We start from the raw sequence: 17,797 nt of genomic DNA on the forward strand, positions 1-17,797 counted from the left end.
GGACACTGGGGTGATGGGCACAGGGAGGGATGGACACTGGGGTGATGGACACTGGGAGAGATGGACACTGGGGTGATGGACACTGGGAGAGATGGACACTGGGGTGATGGACACTGGAAGAGATGGACTTTGGGAAGATGGACACTGGGAGAGATGGACAGTGGAAGAGATGGACTTTGGGAAGATGGACACTGGGAGAGATGGACACAGGGAGGGATGGACACTGAGTGAGATGGACACTGGGACATATAAACCCCAACCAATTAGATTAGATACCCTTATAGCCATCAAGCAATGCCCAAAGCTATAACTGTCAGTTCGGACTGATGTGCTGTTGGGAGCAGGCGGCTGTGGCGAAGCTGCGTGATTCGATTATTTCTCTAAAGTGGATTCTGGTGAATCCATCTCTTGGTTTACTGGAGTTATAGTCGTTGCTCAGTGATACTTGGTTTTATTTAGTGCCATGTGTATAAGAAAAAACGTTGAAGGTCGGTTTAGGAATTTATCCACTGGGGACCCCCTGCCAGAGTTTCTGGCCCATCAGCTCTGTGTCCAGTCACTCTGGTGTCACCTGCAGTGAGTGTGTCCACACTGCTCGGTGCTGTAATCGGGTCTCACATTGTGAGGAACATCTCCGAGTGCTGCTGGTGACTGTCTTGGAGATTCTGGACGCCGCTTTTCCCAAGCAATGTTAAGTATTACCTGCCTGAATATTGTCGGTGGTTATGGGGTTTTGTGACTATTCCAATGCGGAGCAAGTTTCTTTTTGCCCGCGCAGTCTCTGCAATATATTCCTTACAGTATTCAACGTCTTTCTAAAAAGTTGGAAGAAACTGAAACAGAGGCGGAAAGCACTTCACCAAACACCCTGTCATTGTTGATTCACCTTTCAGGCTTCCCCTTTCGCTCCCTGTATTTACACGTTTTGTGATGTTTGATAGTTTTTGTGTGTTATATATTTCAAGTGATAGCAATGACGGCGATTTCCAGCGACCCCCCCACCCCAATCTGGTCACGTCCTCTGCCAGGTACTTCAACATTTCCCCAATCTGTGTGCTCCTGTCTGACAAGCCGATTTTCTGGTGGAAGGTTTTCCTTTCAGTGATGGTTGTATTTCGGTAAAGTGTGTGGTCTGGGTGCAAGTGTAGCTGTGCTGATCTGGAATCCGAGGTGACCATTCCCAGACAGCCTGCTTTGACCTGAATGTCTATGACAATACCCTCTGCGCCACTTTGCACAGGGTGCGCGCTGGGGAGTTACCGGGGCTGCTGGCCCGCAGAAGGGCTCCCGAATAAAGGGTTTCAGTTCCCGGGACTGATAGCGAGTTGAAGGCGGGGTGAGAGTGATGTAACAGGAAGCCGGAGGCTTTCCTGTTCATGATGATGCTCTTATCGTGGTTGCTCACTCCCAGGGTTTCCAGCACTAAACTTAAAGCAGACAGAGCCGAGAGGAGCTCCCGCACTCTGCGAGTGCACAGCGCGGTGAGAGGCAGCCCTTCCTGTGGATTAGCCCCTCGCTTTGCACATCCCACACAGAAGGACGAGCTTGGCGGGACGCACAGACTCTCCCCCCCTTCTCACCTCCCCCTCCACAACCCCCCACCCCGCCAATTCCTGAGGAATATTCGTCTGGGACCTCAGTGCAGCTCTGGTTGGTAAGTGGAGCACAGTCTTGTTTGTTCTGTCACCTAACACCAGATTTATCTGTAGAATCTCCCACGAAAGCCATCTCCTGATATATTATCCAGATCTTGTTGGTTGATCTGCCACAGCGGAATTAGCATCTGTAAAAATAACTGCAGTCCCCGGTGTAAGCATGTGAGTCCTGTTTTCATACCTCACAGTCTATCAGCAAACTGCTTCCTTATCGCTGGAGTTTAATTTGAAGGGAAGGAAATTATATCTTCCACATGTTTTCTTAGGTTGTGGGGAAATTGTGCGGTCTGTTTTGTTTTGGCTTGTTTGCTGTAGGCAGTTAGGGTTAACTCTTGGAAGCGGGAGTTGCGGCTGAGGTTGTAACATACCTTTCTATTTTAGACCCCAGACCTCATGTCCTTCTGTTCTGGCAGAATCAAGAGTTTAGCAACATGTACCAGGAACAGCCAAACTCTCAGGATCATCAATCATTACACAAAAAAAAACACTGTAGCGCAGCTAAAACATGATCAATCTTTAAGATATTAACTAACTTAATCTTACGATGAAGTACAAATTATAATGTCTATAAATATATTGCAAGCATCTGCTAATAGGTGGCAGGCTGCGCTGGTAACTGCGGTTAGCAGAATATGTAATGATATAACAGTCTCTGTCACCTTTTCGTTGTATTAAATATCGATATATTTCTAAACAATGGATAAATAAATCACATCCAGCTTTGCATTCTGCCCAAGTTTAAAGCATTAACTCACTGTCAAGAATATGCAAATAGTTTGATCTCTTTGTGTGCTGTCAGTGGCATCTCCTTAAATGCCATTCCTCGAATGGAAGGCGACAAAAAAGAGGGGAAGGGGAGAGGGATCATTGCTCAGGGATAACACTGTGTCGGACTTAAAAGCTTGTCCACAATCATTCAGTCATGTTGATGATCAGGTTTGAACTTCTGCTCACTTGAATTTATTGTATTTAAAATAATAATAATAACGGTTTGGAAAGTATAATCTTACGGTGCGCTTAATTTCGTTGTTACATGACTGGAGTAACAAGGGAGATTAAACTCAGGTAAGGGAAAACTATGACATACCAATTAGCTGTACCGAGATATTTCTTATGATCAAAGCCACCAGCTTTTACAGAAAGAAAATTGAAGGACTTGCAGAATACACTCTTCCAAGGATTTGTAAAAAAAAAAATCATGGGATGCCTTGTAATAAAAGTAAATGTTGACGTCTTTCAGATGTGGTAAATCTGTAACATTCGTGCTTGGGATATTCACTCTGCCATCAGTCAGGTGATGTAGTGGGAGCTGCTGCCTCAAGATGGCACCACACGGTTTGGTTTACAGCAAATACCATCGAAAATGTATTTTTAAACTGCTTTTCGTTCATTAACACAGCACCTAAAGTAGCTGAAATCTATCGGTAGAGAGACACCTGTTTATTATAGCATATCCATTTGGCAGGAGCGTTTTTATAGGCTGTGGCAGTTTTGAAATAGCTACTCAGTAATCCCTGCGAGTGGTGACAATACCTGCACTAAATCAGGGTTTATTCCTAATGCTGGAAAACCGCTTCTGAAGCTGCAAAATGCTGCTATATCATAACTATACGTACAAGATGTGAATTCCTACCTTCGTAAAGTAAAAAAAAACATTGATTAAAATAAATTTATCTCTCCTGATATTATTCATATTATTGTACCTTGGTTGCCTGCACTGTGATCATTAACCACATTAATAATTTGCAAAACTGATGCATATGTATGTATGTGTATATATATATATATATTAATGAAGGCATGTGGATGTTAGTTCAAATATATAATCAATAAAAGCAATTTGCATTTGTATAGTACCTATAATATAGAAATGTCTCGAGGCACTTAATCCAGGTGTACAAAATAAATGAATGCCAAACCCAAGGAAAAATTAAGAATGGCCAACATCTCAGTTGAAGAAGTAGGTTTTAAGGAAGGTCTTAAAGAAGGAATAGGGATTTAGGGAGGGAATGGCAGAGCATGGGGCTTAGGTAGTTGAAGGCAAGGTGGGGTAAAGGGCTGGAGGGAGGGATGCACAGAAGATCAGAGTCAGAGGAATGGAGCATTCGGTGGGGATAGAGGAGGCCGTCTTGGATATGGATGGGTGAGGCTATGAGAGGGTTTCAGCACGAAATTGAAAATTTTAAATTGGAGAAACCGGGGGACCGGTAGCCAAGGTACATTGAAAAGGACAGCAGTAGTGGATGAGTGAGATGTGATGTGGGATACGATATGAACAGCAGAATTTTAGAGGAATCTTAATTTTTGAGGGAGGAGAATGGGAAGATGGTTAGAGGAGCATTGGAAGAGGGTTCTGCCAAAAGAAGTGGGGTGGGGAGGCGGGGGTGGGGGGGGGGGGGGGGGTTGCGGCAAACAGTGCAAACAACTGATGGAGTTTAAACCTCTTCATAAGATACTTAAACACACAAAAAACATGTGATTGGTAAAGGAGTTTGAAAATAAATGATCCTGTTGATCTAAAAATGAAAGTATGAAGGGTTATATAAAGTTACTTTCTTGTTACAGCATTGTAGGAGAAATTGGTTTTGAGACAGAAACCAGTGCAAAGCAGGCATCATATCCAAAGATGATAGTCCAACATTTGTTGCAGGCGGGGCTCCACTCCTTTATCTCCCAAAAACTGGGGAGTTCTGGATACTAACTGAGCATCCCTCAGTTAAGCCCTGGGAGGTGGGAAGGGATTGGTGCATAGGTGAACAGGAAAGTTGGGTGAGCCTGAGCCAGCAGTGAGCCACAGTATTGTTGTAGAGCCATGAGACATGCCTCCCAGCTCCACATAAAGATAAACTAGAAAAAAGGTTTCTTAGCTGTTCATTGGTGGTCTCCAGCAATCCCTTGCGTGGTACATGTTCCACTCATTTATGCCAAGCTTGGTAGCAGGATCCTAAAACAGGTATTAACATCCTGATTAGCATATTCAAGGAGTCTAATACCTGTTTTATGTGCCCTGGGCACCTGGCAGTCACCAGCTGCCACTTTAGAGGTTGATTTTTCCCCCTTGATGTCTTTGGGTCGATGATGGAAGAACTTTGCTGCTCCTAAAAATGAAAAATGCTGGAACCTTCAACTGGTGAGTAAGCATTGGGAAGATGAAGGTTGGATAATATTGTGGGTATTGTTTAATCATTCACCAAAAATGGCTTTCCACTTCAAGAGATTTTTGTTTCTATTCAGAATTGCAACATTTACCCCTTTCTTATGACCCTTCTCTGCATTTAGTTGCAAAGCCTCAGTCTGCCTTGAGTCCCATTGTTCTTGGGACTGTCATGAGCTCAGGATCATATCATATATATTCTTTTTGGGTTTAGTGGTGTCAGGTGCTTTTGTAAGTAAACCTCATGAGCCTAATGTGCTGGGGTCGACAACATTGTCCAATATGTAATTATATCATAGCATAACCCAGGGATGTAACAATACTATGGTCATCTGATCTGAGCTAGATGTGTCTTTCGCACATGCCCTGAATGCCTCTTTAATTTTATCAATTGTGGACAAGGAAAATGCCTCATCTTAAGACAAGGCTGGATATAGATTGTTATGTTGTTTCACTTTGTAGCTTGCATGGATTCAAAAATTAACCAGCAATATTTATAATTCGACTCAATTCACTCAAACAGTTCAGCTCCTTGTTTAAAAATGCCAATTACTCAACTCATTGGATCACCTTGCTTGACTTAAACAAAATAACTTGCTCTTCTGCATTGTAACCTTCTTGTAATTTGTGCTGGACCTGACTGCTTTCAGAGTTTTCTATTAAAAAACCTATTTGCTTGTGTTCAATACCCAAAAGGAAAGTCTATGCCAAGTAATTCCTGCTGAGCTCCTGGAAACAGGGACCTCCCAACACAATGGGTGGGATTGTTTATCAAAGGCCAGAAGAGGTTAATCAAATTTTTATCATTTCCAGTCTTTGGGAAATCAAGATCAAAACCAAGTTCATTATAACTTAACTACCTTTAATTTAAATGTATTTTATTTTAAAAACATGTGTGAGTACAATTTGCTATTTGCTTTGAAACACATCCCCACAATGCAAATGTTTTATTACAGAATCACAGAATTTTAATGGCACAGAAGGAGGCCATTAGGCCCATTGTGTCTGCACCGGCTCTACAAATGAGCACTATGACCTAGTGCCATTGCCCTGCCTTTTCCCTGTACCCTTGCACATTGTTTCTATTCAGATAATCATCTAATGCCCTCTTGAATGCCTTGATTGAACCTGCCATCACCTCACTTTCAGGCTGTGCATTCCAGACTCGAACCACTTGCTGTGTGAAAAAGTTTTTTCTCACGTCACATTTGCTTCTTTTGCAACTCACTTTAAATCTGTGCCCTCTCGTTCTTGATCCTTTTATGAGCGGGGACAGCTTCTCCCAATCTACTCTGTCCAACCCCCTCATGATTTTGAACATTTCTATCAAATCTCCTCTTAGCCTTCTTCTCTCCAAGGAGAACAGTCCCAGCCTCTCCAATCTATCCTCATAGCTGAAGTTTCTCATCCCTGGAAACATTCTTGTAAATTGTAAATCTTTCCTGTGGAAAAAAAATGATCAAAAAAATTCCAAAGTGTGACAAGGTCCTTGTTGTTAACTTGTCGCAGTGCACTAAAAGGCAGGAGCTTCTTCTCATAATGATTTTGGTGAGGTGATAATAACAAGCTGCTGCTTTTTTAGCTCCAACATGAGACTATGAAAGCTACATGAATAAGAACACCCTTCCCTGTCAATTATATTATCAGTGGCAATTGCTTTCTTCAAACAAATACCACATAAAAAGTCAGATTAAACATGGTTGCAATAACATTGAGATAGTTAAAACATGACCTGAACACTGTCATGATCTGAAGACAAATTCAAGATTAATTTGTCTGTTGTAGTTCAGACATCCTCGCAATGCTTTCATGCTGCTTATGACCGAAAGGCAGTTTCCATAAACAGATCAAGTCTCTTACAGACTGGAACCCACACCCTTACTCAGGACAATGCCTGAAAAGTCAATATTTTTCTTTTCCATATGGGTTCTGCCTGGCCTGCTGGGTTTTTCAACATTTTCTATTTCTGTTAGCAGTAATCACATGAATGACTTAGAAAGAATACAACAGGACCAACAATTACTCCTTAATCGCGGAGCCAATAGAATGATACTTGGTGCCCGTAGTGCTGCTGTGCATTGAGCACCCGCTTTTCACATTATGGGATGCTGAAACCTTGGGCCTGTTTGATACCCTGGGTACATATCACGTAACAATAAGTACCAGAAGTGCCTATGCTCAGAATCCATACATCCATAGACTCATTGATGCCCTGACAAAATGCAAGTGAAGTTTAAGTCCATAGTACATTTGGAAGCTGAACAACACTTGAGACATTCAGCTCCTCTATAAACCAGGTACTGCATGAGTTGCCTCTTTTCACTTTTGCTGTTAAACATGTATTGTTAATTTGTTGCTTTCTGTGTAGCTGTTTGTCATTCGCTGCCTCTGTGTTAATCCTGCTTTGGAGAAAAAAAGCTAGTTAAATTTAACGGAGCTGAACTGAGAGCTTCTTAAAGCTGGTCAATATCTGTCACCTTTGCCTCTTTCCCCCCATGGAGAAGTGTTGTGTGCTTCTATGTGGAGGGCTATGGGATCATTCATTTTTGGCACCTGGAAAAAGAGGAGCAATGTAAACTTATCCTAATGCTGCAAGTCTTGATTATAATCTCAGACATTTACGTGCACATGTTGGACAAGATGTGCATGCAGGGATTGTCCAGAAAAGCCATCATTGATCTTTAGACACCTCTACCATCAGATTGACAAATCGCATTAATGAAGAGGGGAGGCCATAACAAGTCATAATCAAGACAACTGCAGCTTTGAGTTCCTATGCTTTAGATAACAGATGAAATATCTGCCAAGTATCCCAACCTTCCATGGACACATGTATCATGCAGTTCACATATGTCGTGCTTGCCCCAAAAACCTCAATTCGTGGTTGGAAAACATGAGGCAACATGACAGGAACCAGAACTTTACTATCTGCACACAGTCCCCAAAATACAGGACTATATTGATAGCATAACATGGGCCACTGCCTTTTATTTTACCTCTTTTGTGATGTTAGTGCCCTTTTTCCTGCAACCTATGGGATTGCCAAAAAATTGAAGGCCTTGAAGACTGGCTGCTAGGGGAACAAGGCTATCTACTGCAACCATAGATGCTTATCCCAGGAGAAATCTGAGGACAAGAGGTAAAGAATGAAATATAATAAGGCACACAGTGCTACCAGCGTCTTTGTAAATGCACTCCTTAATGTCGTTAATATGTGGAATTCTCTTCCCCGGAGAGCAGTGGAGGCAGGGTCATTGAATATTTTTAATGTTGAGTTTAATAGATTCTTGATTGAAAAGGTTATAATGGAGTGGACAGGAAAGTAGAGTTAAGGCCATAACCAGATCAGCCGGGGTCTTATCGTATGGTGGAGCAGACTTGAGGGGCCGAATGGCCCACTGCTGCTCCTTATTCATGTGTTCGCATTAAATGAAAGGTCGGGTACCTGCATTGATTCAGGGAGTGCTACATTGCAACTCAGAAAAGGTTTCCAAATTATTGTTTCCTGTTTTAAAGAAAATCTCACTGCATAGAGACCTTGTCATGGATCAGATTACAGGAGATTTGTTGTACCAAACAACCTCAGAAACATACCAGATGTGATGCCATACATGGGGAATACAACTCCTAGGTTGTCATTCACAGAGCTCAACTTCACAAGGAAGCTGAATGATATATTATCATGAATATATTATCATGTATAAAGAAACTTTATATATTATCATGAATAAAGAAACTTTTCATATCACTAATTAAGGGAGGGAAGCAGAAAATCATGCAGAAAGTTAAACTTTGACTTGAACAGCTTCTAAAGATAGCCAGGACACCAAAATGGAAGGCTAGGTGGCTCATTGAAAGTATGTAAGGACCTAATCACTTCAGATTATTGGTGGCCCCTGAAACAAACATAAAGATATTATTTTAAAGATATAGCACTCTGATTTCAATTAACTGCCTATTCAAAACATTTTAAACAAAGATGTCTTCCAAATCTTTGCTGTGGTGTAAATGGTAAGACTGGAGACTGTTCATCACAAGCCTAAAATTTCAAGTAATTTGCTTACCTCTTTCGCTGTGTTTCAAAGCTTTTCTTTTGCTGAAGTATTTTATAGGCAGTGAGGATATGAGAAGTTAATAAATGAATACAGAGAAAAAAGATTACATTTGTTTGGGTGTGGGGGCTTAATGCCTTTATTCTCTACAGGGTGTTTATATTCCAAAAATGACTACTCAGAAGTATGGTGCTGAAAGCCTAGTCTGGGAGAACAGACAAGGAATAGGATAATAAACTAAGATGAATTAAATAGAGTGGAAGGAGACTTGTGTGGAACATTAACACTGGCATAGACTGGTTGGGCTGAATAGCCTATTTCAGTGCAGTAAATTCAATGTAAGTTTATTTTACTTATTGACTTTTATTTGCTTCGAGTTAGTAATTGGGGCCTTTTGTGTTGTAAGCATTTTATTCTCTAAATTATTGTTTAATATGTTAATTATGTAAAAGAACAAAGCCTTAATATTCTAATGGTTTAGAAGGGAGTAAATCTGGCAGACCTATTGGCAAAGGGCTGGAATTTGGAATTAAGATTAGATTTGATGGTTTTACGCCCCATTTAGCTTCTGCTGTAATAGATGCTTATCCCATGAAAAATCCGAGGGCAAGAGGTAAAGAATGCTTATAGTAAAGCACACAGTGGGCAAGCTTATGAGGCAACATTATGAAAGAAACAGACCCTCCTGTGGATACCTAGCCATCAGGGGGTATAGAACCAGAAGACGTTCCTAGAATTATCCGTAAGGATTAAGTTTTGCTCCATTTTACAGCAAAATCTGAAGAAGCAGGGCAGTACTTACTGTAGCTCAGGAAATCATTACTGCACTTATTTTCTTGGCCAGAGGCTCATTTCAAGTGGCAACAGGCAACTTCAGTTAGTTTTCTGCCCATTATTGCATAAGGCAAGTAATTAATCTGTTTATTGCCCAGGCATGTTAGCTGATTGCATTTGACACAGGGGAAACGCAATTGAGTGAGCAGGATTTCTGGGCTTATACAAGTTCTTGTAGCTAAGTGATGCATTCATTTGATCATAAAAGCCCCTAACGTCAAGTCAAACCATTACGTAAAATACTCAGCGTGCAACTACAGATTTCTACCCATCAGTGACCAGTATTCAGAGAACCGCCATGATTTGTTTGTCCTTCAGCAAACCAGTACCCCTGAACTCTTTCAGAATAAAGGTGAAGCCTTCTTTCAGATAGGCGTTATCAAATACTACAGTGACTTAACACCATTCAGGAGGGCCATCGATGAAACGGCAAAATGTCACAACAAAGCACAAAATTCATTCTCAAATTTAAAATGAAGAATTTTTCGAATGTTGAAGGAAAATTTGGGGTGCCCAGATAGGGGCTGGGTCGCTCACTTGTACACTTCTGATGTTGTTTTGTGGATTCTGGTGACATTCTGTATCTTTTACAATTTTGCTACTCAGAAATTGAGATTATGAAGTGCAAACAGATGCAGAAGCTGAGCCCTCGGGACAGGAAAACTTAGACATGTGGAGGGCATAGCAGGGTCACAGACAGCTGTTGAGAGAGAACTCTCAGACAGACTTACTAGAAAGGCTTTCAGTGACCTGATTATTCAACATCTGCAATAACCAACATTCCCCGCTTAATTTAAACCAGTAGCTATTCAGCAGGAAAAGCTGAAATCCTCCCTGGGCCCCCAAGTCCAAAAACATCTTACTTCCAGTGGAACATCATATTTTCAACAGAAGAATCATGAACACCATAACAATACCAATCGTGCAAGAGCTCTGAAACTTGATGACTAAAAGGTTATTTAGAATGACTGCATAATCATTGTGCCTTTCCCCTTCAACCTCATTTCTAGTTTAACACCTCGATGCATAACTTGAAAGTTTTGGGATCCAAGAAATGGACAACTGCTTCATACGATGATGAATATCTTGGGATAGAGTTATTCCTCATCTCAGGTTCATTGAATCAAGGAACTCCTTTTCTGGATTTGGATCTTCCACAGCCTTAGCCTGGAGGCATGTGGTGGGTGCGAAGCATGTGGTGTTTTTGGAAGGTACTGTCAGTGATACCTCCTGCTCTCCTGATCTCCTCATCAGGATATTATATAGAAATACACAGAACGTACAGCAGAGATAAAGGCCATTTGAACCAATTAGTCCACGCCAGTGTCTGTGCAGCATAAGAGCCTCCTCCCACCCCATTTCATCTGATCCTATCAGCATAATGTTCTGTTCCTTTCTCTTTCATGTGTTTATCTAGCTTCTCCTTTAGTGCATACGGGTCCTAACAGATCTACAGGAAAACAGGCCTGATGGAAATACAAATATATCTTAACCCATTAGAAAGAATATGGCTGCCCCCCTCATACTTTTGAGGTGATGACTTGCCTCCTTATATGTCCTGTGAGCTGTAATCAGAGATCTTCGAAGGTGTCACTTGCATCAGGCATTGTTAGGAAGCCTAATCTAATGTTGCCACAAAGGAGGGCATTGGGCTCGGCCATTAACCCTGCCACTTGCTGTACATTTCCTTTGCTGTACTTTCATATGAGTTTGATATTGTACTAGGATGTTTCTGAGAGCTCCACAACCATCATCCAAATGTTCTTCATCTAAGGACTGATAATTCCTTGACCTCTGCTCTTGAATATTTATATCCGCTTCCACTATGTCTTCCTCTGGCTTATTTCTGTGCCATGCAACTCAGCATCTCCTCCTCATCCAATACCCCTCCACCAGATTGACTCTATCAGTGCTGGTAAGTGTGACATGGAGGATGATGATGGTGTGGGTACATTACTACTGCCTGTTCATGCTGTTGAAGGTTCTGCCATTGAGTCCAATTCCCTCTGCTTCTTCTCTGCTCCAAGTTCTTGTGAAGAAAAAGACAGAGAAATGCAACAAGTTTCCTGCTAGTCATTGTTTCCTTATTGCTTTGCTCACGTAAGAACCCTCTCGAGTATGAATTTCGCAAAACCAGGACTGTCCTGCACAAAACAACTGTCTTGTCTTTTTCCCTGATCATCTCAGTTGAGTGTGATTCCAGTATCTCAATAATCTCCTTTGATTGCATTAATGGACAAATGCCTGCTGTTCGTCTCCTTGCTCCCAAAATTATGCACAAATCATTTCCCATGTAAGAGTCAGAGGTTAGTTATTTGACAACTATTGGAGCATTTATATCGTTTCTCTCACGGACTTCCCACAGAGATTTATTTATGTCAGCAGATTACCATACTCTAGTTGGTCTTTGAATGAGGCCAGCGTGCAATATATTTTGGTACAGCAGCAATAGTGCCCAAGGGAAATGGAGGAATTCTAGAAGCTAACGACAGACAAAGACATGACAGGTTTCAATGGTAGTTGTAGAATTTTGATGAAGGTGATGGCCTGGAATGGATGCCATATCGAGGTACATTTTTAAAAAAAAGTAAATTTTTATCTCCTTATTTTGGTTTTTATGCTACTTATGAGATTGTCTTCTTCAGGTGAACAATGTGAAGGTTTTATCCTGCAGTATTCTTTAATATCTACTGAATGAACATGTCAATAAGTAATTTTATTTAAAACATCATGAGTGTGAAATTCGGATGCATAGTCCTGCTGGAGACGGCATTGCAGAAGCCAGAGGCCCTCCGAGTGGGGCAAGCTGTGCCCTCAACCACTTCCAGCCTGGCCCACTCAGCACCCCATTCTGAGAAAGTCGCTTGTGGGGGCATGCTCTGCCCACACCGGAAATCTCTCAGCAAGTGCTGTCATGACATCCTCCAGCTGACTTAATGCTCCATTTGCAATTTTGGAGCAATCAGGTCCATTCAATGTACTCACTCATCACCCACCACAGAACATGCTGCCCTATGTCTCTGTGATCTTCTCCTTAGCAGTGACCTTGGAGCATCCTCTTCTTTATTGAAGACAGATATAAAGTACTTATTTATTACCTCAACTATGCCCTCTGACTGCATAGGAAGGTCTCCTTTTTATCCCTAATTAGCCCTATCCTTATTTTGACTAATCAACCACTTTTTATGGGAGCTAAATTGGCCTTGCATTCCCTTAGTGCCTGAACTTTCCCTATCCTAGTGCTCCTACAAGGTGCTTCCCCACTGGCTGTGCAGGGATGTTGAAGGCTTTTGAGGATGGCCTTGGGGGGAACAATCTCAAACTGCTCTGACTTTAGACTACACTATCTTGGCCTGGACTACAGCAATCTCAGTCTGTCTGGCTGACAGGCAACAGCAAGGGCACTGGCAGAGTTGCAGAGGTGGGAACAGGCATGCTGTCATCCTGAGAAAGTTCGCATTCCACAGAGATATTTCCAATCCCTTGGGGCAACTCCTCACCAGCCCTACTGATCTTCTGGAGCACAGATTGACGGATTGTTGTGAAGTTTTTTGACCAGTGGTATCTCCAGCTACAATGGCAGCAATCTGAGCTTCCATTACAACACTCAGACCTTTGATGGAAGCTATTTGTGCTGCAATGGAAGCTGTGACATTGGCCATCAGGCACCGCATCCTGCTGGCTCCATAGGTGACCTGATGAAGGTGACCATTCAGTCTATATTGGAAAAGATTGTTTCCCATCTCTGCACAAGGAGTCTGTGCCAAGCTGGTGCTGGACTGTTCCATGCTCCTTGACATTATGCACATTTCTGTCAAGTATTTAGTTATGTCAGGCTGCTTCTATAACATAGCCCATCAAAATCCTCATCTGACTCCTCTCCTAGTGTGTGGCCTTACTCTGTCTGGCTATCTGGCACCTACTCCATCCTTTCCCAATTCCCTGGCTTCTGTGCACTTATGTTAGTTGTCTCACCACATGCAGATTTCTCCTCTATCCGAACCTTTAAAATATACAAATTGTCAGTCTCTGAGCTGGTGGCTACAAGTGTAAAATCAAATGATGGTGTCCCTTCCTCTTCATTGTCTTCTTCCTCTGCCTCTTCTGACTGGGAAGATTCCAGTTCTTGGATCTCTGAAATGTAAAAGGGAGAAATATGTGCTTACACCATCTGCAGTTTGTGAGTCAGAAGAGATTATGGCATGAGCGTAGGATGAGAGAAGGTGGATTAGTTATGCAGATACCCTCATCGTTCATTATTTCAGCAGTACCCGTGTCCATGGCCTCGGCAATGCCTCTTCCCTTGATGCCTCTGCCATTGGGGTTAAAAGGGGGCTTGTCCTCCTCCAGTACTTTTCTGCGAACTCCAGTTGGATGCCACCTTCTCCTGCAGGTAAGAGAGATACGCATCAATGTATTTCATGCGATATGTTTGGGTAATATGAATAACAGCCAGTATGTATAAGCTGTGAGTTGTGGCTGTGAGGCTTGTATGGTGCTAAGTGTGTGAGGATGAAGTACAGCTATGAATTGAAGGTCTGAGCACTGATTCATAGAGATTATTGATTGATGGGTTATGGGGGTTTAGAGAATGGAGGAATGGATGAGGCTCATGGTGAATTGGTAGGATATGTCACTTGAAGATTGGACTTACTCACCTTGACAACTCATGTCAGATCTTTAAGCTTCTTCCTGCATTGCAGCCAGATTCTAGGAGCTAGGCTCCTGGCATTGACCTCCACTGCTATTTTTTCCCACTGCCTCCTGAGCATATGTCGGGAGGTTTTTCTGCTCCCCTGTGGATAGAAGATGTTTTTATTGCTCTTCACATCTTAAATGAAGAGCTCCAGTCCTGTATCGTAAATCCTTGGTGCTCACTCTGCAGCATGTTCAGCCATTCTTCAAAGTACCACAGTGCAGATTCACTTCTCAAGATGCCCCCACCACTCCTTGCAGCAACAATACACCTCCCCTTTAAGAGAAGCAGGCTGCCTTTAAGTAGCACGAGCCACTCTTGATATCAGGGCTCCTGCTAATGTGTGCAGCTGATGAGAAGTGCGGATAATGCTTGCTGCACGCAACAATCACTTCAAACAGCAGGCAGCATGAATTTAATGTGTGGCCTGCATCGCAGTGAATGAGTAGGATTAATCTTGGACTGCAGTCCCTATGTTTGTTTTTGGGGGTTTTCCAATTTAACTCCCACAATGTTTATCAAAGAATTTTGGATTCCCTTTTCTGTTGCATGCTAATGTATTCTTGTACACTCTCTTATTTTTCTTTACAACTCTCCCCTGTATATTTTGTATTCAGCTTGGTTCTTTATTGAATTATGAAACTAATGACCGGGAGTTTCTTGTCAGCAGCGAAGCAACAACATTCTCTGCTGACCGAACAAAAACGTCAGTACGTACACTGCAGCAGAAACTTCCTCTTCTTGCTGCAGCAGGGCCTTGTGTTGGGACAAACAGTAAGGTCTTCCAGTGAGGTCTTCCATTGCTGATGAAGCAATGTCCCCAGTGATATCACAAGTTGAAGACAGTCCCTTGAGGTCAGCCTCCTGCTCAATGGCAGGTGACTTTTTATTGTGGTTTTAAATAACTTATAACAGTTACAACACATTTTAAAACTGTTATAAACTTTTGACTGTTATTAATGCTTTTATAACAGTTTTTAAAAGTTTATAACCTTTTAAATACTAAGACAGAAGGAGAAGGGGAGAGAAACTGAGGGAGAGAGATGGGTACAGAGAGAGAGACAGCCATGGCAAAGTTCTGTGACAATTCCTTCTGGCTTCTGCCTTAGCCTAAACCTCTAATCTCCCAGGGTCCCTTGGGTATCAACGCCACCTGTCTCTTCTTGCAACCCACAGAACCCTGGCACCCTTTGGCTCCACTCCCTCACCCCAGCACTCACCTGGAAGCTTTCCCCATCCCACCTCACCAGCTCCTCTCTGCGCCTCACCCCCACTCCCCCCAGCTCCTCAATCCTGCCAATGTTAGAAACAGCATTTGATGGGAGGGGAAAAACACAGCAGAAATGCCTGAGGTTTCCCTTCCTATCAAGTGCTAGTTCCAACATCGGCAGGACTGTGGAGCTGGAGTGGGGCGGGAGGAGCTGGTGGAGCTGAGGTAGATGGGAAGAGAAGTCTGGGCAGCTAGACTTTATTAGTGACCCACTTTCATTCATTGCAGTGGATCATGAAGGACTGGTTTTAATGCTTATATTTTCATCTCTGCTACCCTGCTTGACAGATTTGCTTTTCATTAGTTCTTCTTTGCTGACTTACACCAATGATTATGAGCTATGCCCATTGTGGTGCACTGCAATCTCCAGATTTTGGCATAAGTAAGATCGCTGGAAGTTGCAGTATCATTGCATTCCTCAGTTGTGGTGAACATCTTAGTGTTTGTAGCTATTGGGAAAGGAAAACCAGAATTATCATGTATCTTCTTTTTCCATTTCATTTTAATATCTATATCTGCGGTCATCCGGGGAGCTCAAGTTTGGATACCCTTTCTCCTTTCTCCTCTTGGGAATACGTCTAGTCTCCACCTCTCCTTTTAAGGCCTCCCATTGTTCATTACTCCTCTCATTCTTCTCTCTGCTCCATTCCCAGACCTGATACCTCCCTGATTCCTTTCCCTTTCTCCCCTCTGCTGCTCCTCCTCTTTCCCTCCTTTCTCTCCTCCTCTCCTACGGTCTTCTCCATCCCCTCTTCTCTGCTCCAACTCCTTCGCCACCTTCCCTCTTTTCCCATCCTCCTTGCCTCCCTTCCTGTCCCTCCCCTCTCCTTTTCCCCACCTTCCACTCTCCCCTCTATTTTCCTCTTTCCTTCCCACTCTTTCTTCCTTTTCCCCCTCCTATCATCTTTCATACCCTCCCACCATGTTGGCTACGTTATCCTCCAGCTTGGAACAATTCTTATTGGTCCTGACTATTCATGTGTTATGCCACAAGTATAAATTACTATAGATTTAAACAGGCTTTTTATTCTGTTTTGATTTGCTCAGGCACCACACTTCAGCAATCACACCAGCAAAGATTGATTTATAACACAATAGTATTTTAAACGCCTGTAGTAAAATAACCTGATGAGGCCTCGGCAACACAAGCAGCAAATCACAGAACCTGTATGAACCTACTCTACATTTTTGACACACTTCCATCAGTGTTGGGATCATTTCCCTCACCAGTTTTACAAGGCCTGGCAACAGAGCATTGAGGTTTTAAACCTGTTATTTTGTATTCAAATGCCCTACATCCATTGTAAGATTCCATTGCTGATGACATATGCCCTTAACTATAAATTGTTCTCTGTTGTCCATTCAACCTGACACAATGACAGTGAAAAGATGTAAGTATTCATTTATGTATATCCTTTAGGTATATGAAAAAAACTGTACACATTTTTACCCTATAGAATATTCAAGAGAAACAATATACTATAGATAAATTAAAGTGATGACAATGCATTGTATTATGTATAATACATGATGTAGCAATATGTGAGGAGGTCTTGTGGTAGCGCTCCTGCCCCTGAGCCAGAAGCCTCAGGTTCGAGCCCCTCTCCCAGGTTTGATGGCCGAGGAAGGTGTGTGCGTAATGTGGCCAAACAGGTGTCAACTTATAAATCCTTCCAACATATGTCAATGACAGGCGGTTAAGAGTGGCATGGATCCCTGGTCAGTATTGGAGCCTCCACCATCACTATCCATAGCTCCAGGCATGTAAAAGTGTATGTTGCCATAGCAACACAGTGCCCTTGGGGGGCTGGTTTGCTCAGTTGGCAGGATGGATGGATGGTGTGGATCAGATTGGTACCAACAGCATGAGATTTGATGCCCCATTCCGGCTGGGGTGGATTGGGACGTGTCTCCTTATGCTGTCTGTGGTGGAGGTTATGGTGCTGTGGATTGGACCAGCCTTTGAGCGGAGAACTGACGAATTAGGAGCAGGGTGTAGGCCATTCAACCCCTTGAGCTTGCTTTGCCATTTGATAAGATCATGGCTGATCTGATTGTGTCCAACTCTACTTTCCTGCCAACCCCCTTATACCTTTTGACTCCTTTGGCAATCAAGAAGCAATCTAACTCTGCCTT

At 42.6% G+C, this 17,797-nt stretch overlaps 1 protein-coding gene across 2 annotated transcripts in view; it reads left to right on the forward strand.

Moving 5' to 3' along the window:
- The first annotated feature begins 1,600 nt into the window (after positions 1-1,600).
- Positions 1,601-17,797, forward strand: part of calcrla (calcitonin receptor-like a) — a 98,554-nt gene continuing 82,357 nt past the window's right edge. For both annotated transcript variants that reach the window (XM_078551903.1, XM_078551904.1), the window contains exon 1: positions 1,601-1,654. The gene's annotated coding sequence lies outside the window, so the exon portion shown is untranslated. The remainder of the gene's footprint in view (positions 1,655-17,797) is intronic.

The sequence above is a fragment of the Cetorhinus maximus genome, chromosome 11 (assembly GCF_964194155.1).
Source record: "Cetorhinus maximus chromosome 11, sCetMax3.hap1.1, whole genome shotgun sequence".
NCBI lineage: Eukaryota > Metazoa > Chordata > Chondrichthyes > Lamniformes > Cetorhinidae > Cetorhinus > Cetorhinus maximus.